The 5,220-nt window shown below is 60.8% G+C and overlaps 1 pseudogene; it reads left to right on the top strand.

Moving 5' to 3' along the window:
• The first annotated feature begins 354 nt into the window (after positions 1 to 354).
• Positions 355 to 2,256, top strand: LOC138774962 (CCR4-NOT transcription complex subunit 9-like; annotated as a pseudogene).
• Positions 2,257 to 5,220: the final 2,964 nt, after the last annotated feature.

Raw genomic sequence — 5,220 nt, 5'->3', positions numbered from 1 at the left:
GGGTGTGGCGGGGGTCTCCTGTATGAGGTCAGCAGGGTGTGGCGGGGGTCTCCTGTATGCGGTCAGCAGGGTGTGGCGGGGGTCTCCTGTATGCGGTCCAGCAGGGTGTGGCGGGGGTCTCCTGTATGCGGTCAGCAGGGTGTGGCGGGGGTCTCCTGTATGCGGTCAGTAGGGTGTGGCGGGGGTCTCCTGTATGAGGTCAGCAGGGTGTGGCGGGGTTCTCCTGTATGAGGTCAGCAGGGTGTGGCGGGGGTCTCCTGTATGAGGTCAGCAGGGTGTGGCGGGGGTCTCCTGTATGAGGTCAGCAGGGTGTGGCGGGGTCTCGCTCACCTCTCGCCTCTTCTTCTCCCTCAGGTTGCCACGTTTATTCTCCAGAAGATTCTGCTGGATGACACGGGGCTGGCCTATATCTGTCAGACATACGAGCGCTTCTCATGTGGCCATGATTCTGGTAAGATGGTGGTTGGGTCTGATCCCTCAGGGTGGTCTCGCTGTATGTAACCCCCCAGCTCCCAGGGGCAGTGATCACTCACCTTCTGGATTGGCACAGCATGTGATCAGAATACAGAGCGTTGTGGTCACATGATCAGGTGACATCATCAGGGTCGCTCAGCCGCCATTGTGCTCAGGAGGAAGTGGGATCTGCTGTGCAGCGTTATGGGAGATCTGTGCAGGATCAGCATTGCTGATCCTCATCCTCTAATCCACAATCCCCATTGCTGATCCTCATCCTCTAATCCACAATCCCCATTGCTGATCCTCATCCTCTAATCCACAATCCCCATTGCTGATCCTCATCCTCTAATCCACAATCCCCGCTCCATTGCTGATCCTCATCCTCTAATCCACAATCCCCATTGCTGATCCTCATCCTCTAATCCACAATCCCTGCTCCATTGTGACGCTGATGCTTTGCCTTGTGCAGGGGAAGATGGTGCTGCAGCTGTCCAAGGAGCCGTCTGCCAGGCTGCTGAAACACGTTGTGCGCTGTTACCTCCGCCTCTCCGACAACCCCAGGTACGGCTAATGGGTGGTATCAATATATTCAGCATGAGAGCTGCAGGGACATAGTGGAGCCACATCCTTAGTGATGGGTGGGAGCTGGACCCTCGGACTCATCAGCACTGCACCCCCCTGACCCTTACTCATCACCCCCTGGACTCCTCGGCCCTGCTCCCCCAGACCCTTACTCATCTGTGTAGTATACGGCCTCCTCAGAGCGCGGGGAGGGGGTCTGTGTAATATACGGCCTCAGAGCGCGCGCGGGGGGGTCTGTGTAGTATACAGCCTCCTCAGAGCGCGGGGGGGGGGGGTCTGTGTAGTATACGGCCTCCTCAGAGCGCGGGGGGGGGTCTGTGTAATATACGGCCTCCTCGGGGGGGGGGGGGGGGCGGTGGTGTAATAGTGTAATATACGGCCTCCTCAGAGCGTGGGGGGGAGGGGGTGTAATAGTGTAATATACGGCCTGTCTCCTCAGAACGCGCTTTGGGGGGGGGGCGGATGGGTGATGTAATATACGGCCTCCTCAGAGCACGGAGGGGGGGTTGGTGTAATATACGGCCTCCGAGCGGGGGGTCCGGTGTAGTATACGGCCTCCTCAGAGCGAGGGTCGGTGTAGTATACGGCCTCCGAGCGGGGGTCCGGTGTAGTATACGGCCTCCTCAGAGCCGGGGGTCCGGTGTAGTATACGGCCTCCTCAGAGCGAGGGTCCGGTGTAGTATACGGCCTCCTCAGAGCGGGGTCCGGTGTAGTATACGGCCTCCTCAGAGCCGGGGTCCGGTGGAGTATACGGCCTCCTCAGAGCCGGGGTCCGGTGGAGTATACGGCCTCCATGGGGGAATGATATTGATGATGTTGCGGCTGTACATAACTCGGCCTCCTTGTGTTGCAGAGCCCGGGAGGCGTTGCGGCAATGCCTTCCTGACCAGCTGAAGGACACAACGTTTGCTCAGGTGCTGAAGGACGATACCACCACAAAGCGCTGGCTGGCTCAGCTGGTGAAGAACCTCCAAGAGGGACAGGTGACCGACCCCCGGGGAATCCCGCTGCCTCCGCAGTGATGGACTATGGTCTCACATCTCCTGTCCTGCTGCTCCTCCTCCTGGAAACGATCCTCCCCCAGCTGCCGATTCTCATCCCGGGGGGAGATGGAGGAGACTATTCCTGCAGATGAAGACTCTGCTGCTCCCAACTCATCCCGGGGCTGCCGCCTGTCACGTCTACAGACTATGTGCATGTAACATAGCCCCGGGACTGCCACCCACCTCGGCTACAGGACCCGCTGCCTCCCAGGGACTGTCACCAACCTCGGCTACAGGACCCGCTGCCTCCCAGGGGCTGCCACCAACCTCGGCTACAGGACCCGCTGCCTCCCAGGGACTGCCACCCACCTCGGCTACAGGACCCGCTGCCTCCCAGGGACAGTCACCAACCTCGGCTACAGGACCCGCTGCCTCCCAGGGGCTGCCACCAACCTCGGCTACAGGACCCGCTGCCTCCCAGGGACTGCCACCCACCTCGGCTACAGGACCCGCTGCCTCCCAGGGACTGTCACCAACCTCGGCTACAGGACCCGCTGCCTCCCAGGGGCTGCCACCAACCTCGGCTACAGGACCCGCTGCCTCCCAGGGACTGTCACCAACTTCGGCTACAGGACCCGCTGCCACCCACCTCCGCTACAGGACCCGCTGCCCCCCAGGGACTGTCACCAACCTCGGCTACAGGACCTGCTGCCTCCCAGGGGCTGCCACCAACCTCGGCTACAGGACCCGCTGCCTCCCAGGGACTCACCAACTTCGGCTACAGGACCTGCTGCCTCCCAGGGACTGTCACCAACCTCGGCTACAGGACCCAGCCCCCTCCCATGGATAGTCACCGTCACCCCCCCACTGTAGGATCCAGCCCCCTCCCCCCCATTACAGAACCGGCCCCCCACTGCAGGACTCCACCTCTTCCCATGGACAGTCCCCCGCCCCCCACTGCAGGACTCCGCCACCTCCCATGGGTAGTCACCCGCCCCCCACTGCAGGATCCAGCCCCCTTCCCCCCATTACAGAACCCGCCCCCCACTGCAGACTCCGCCACCCAAACTGCAGGACCCAGCCCCTCCCATGGACAGTCACCCGCCCCCCCACTGCAGGACTCCGCCACCCAGCCCCCTCCCCCCCCCCCCCCCATTACAGAACCCGCTCCCTCACTACAGGACCCGCCCCCTCCATGCACAGTCACCCGCCCCCCACTGCAGGACTCTGCCCCACACTGCAGGACTCCGCCCCCTCCCATGGACAGTCACCCGCCCCCCACTGCAGGACTCTGCCCCACACTGCAGGACTCCGCCCCCTCCCATGGACAGTCACCCGCCCCCTCCCACCCCTTATTGCAGAGCTCTGCTTTACCTTGTTGAATCCTAAATACTAATAAAAACATAGGAAAAATTTTTATTCGTTCGAAGACGAGAAATCCTTTATAATCTGCGGGAAATGTTCTGCCTTAGCTGCCGGATGAGTAATTACAGCATCACTGATCTGCCAGCTGTCTCCTCAAGATCAGAGGAGGGCAGGGGGCGCTCTACCTGCACGTTACCTCCCCGGAGCAGCTGCGGGTGCGTGGTTATACTCACTGTGCAAGAAAGGGGTCCGAGGAGCCGAAACACGGGAACTGCCAGCTACACCTGCTGCCGGGGGGTCTCAGTCAGGAGACCCCCACAGCACCCTGCGGGAGATTGTAACATCAGGACTGGTGGATCTGCTGTACCCACCACCAGTGGCCACCACAAGGACAGATTGGCCCTCAGGTGGCTACCCCTTCCTTGGCTTCCTAGCGGAGACGGGTGATGTGCTGCAGGCAGGTCTACAGTAGGACTAACAGAGGAACCACGGGAGAGCAGGGACCACTGACTGCAGGAACCACGGGAGAGCAGGGACCACTGACTGCAGGAACCACGGGAGAGCAGGGACCACTCACTGCAGGAACCACGGGAGAGCAGGGACCACTCACTGCAGGAACCACGGGAGAGCAGGGACCACTGACTGCAGGAACCACGGGAGAGCAGGGACCACTCACTGCAGGAACCACGGGAGAGCAGGGACCACTGACTGCAGGAACCACGGGAGAGCAGTGACCACTGACTGCAGGAACCACGGGAGAGCAGGGACCACTGACTGCAGGAACCACGGGAGAGCAGGGACCACTGACTGCAAGAACCACGGGAGAGCAGTGACCACTGACTGCAGGAACAACGGGAGAGCAGGGACCACTGACTGCAGGAACCACGGGAGAGCAGGGACCACTGACTGCAGGAACCACGGGAGAGCAGGGACCACTGACTGCAGGAACCAAGGGAGAGCAGGGACCACTGACTGCAGGAACCAAGGGAGAGCAGGGACCACTGACTGCAGGAACCACGGGGGAGCCGGAAACACTGACTGTAGGAACCACGGGAGAGCAGGAACCACGGGAGAGCAGGAACCACGGGAGAGCAGGGACCACTGACTGCAGGAACCAAGGGAGAGCAGGGACCACTGACTGCAGGAACCAAGGGAGAGCAGGGACCACTGACTGCAGGAACCACGGGGGAGCCGGAAACACTGACTGCAGAACCACGGGAGAGCCGGGAACACTGACTGCAGGAACCACGGGGGAGCCTGGAACACTGACTGCAGGAACCACGGGGGAGTCGGGACACTGACTGCAGGAACCACGGGGGAGCCTGGAACACTGACTGCAGGAACCACGGGGGAGTCGGGAACACTGACTGCAGGAACCACGGGAGAGTCGGGAACACTGACTGCAGGAACCACGGGGGAGCCGGGAACACTGACTGCAGGAACCACGGGGGAGCCGGGAACACTGACTGCAGGAACCACGGGGGAGCCGGGAACACTGACTGCAGGACCACGGGAGAGCAGGGACCACTGACTGCAGGAACCATGGGAACCATCTATAGTGCTACATTACCTCCTCCCCCCCATCAGTCACGTTCCCGGTCTCCGCCCTATAGTGCTACATTCCCTTCCTCCCCCTTCATTTAATGTAATTATTGTAAATTCTGCAATAAATCTCCCATAATACATGTGTGATCCACCGGCTGCAGCTCATCTGTATACTCTATGGGGTGTGTAGTGTTGTATGGGGTGTGTAGTGTTGTATGGGGTGTGTAGTGTTATATATGCTGTGTACTGTTATATGGGGTGTGTAGTGTTGTATGGGGTGTGTAGTGTT

The sequence above is a fragment of the Dendropsophus ebraccatus genome, unplaced genomic scaffold, assembly GCF_027789765.1.
Source record: "Dendropsophus ebraccatus isolate aDenEbr1 unplaced genomic scaffold, aDenEbr1.pat pat_scaffold_1162_ctg1, whole genome shotgun sequence".
NCBI lineage: Eukaryota > Metazoa > Chordata > Amphibia > Anura > Hylidae > Dendropsophus > Dendropsophus ebraccatus.
Note: the sequence above shows the minus strand (reverse complement) of the source record. Positions and strands in the feature narration are given on the sequence as shown.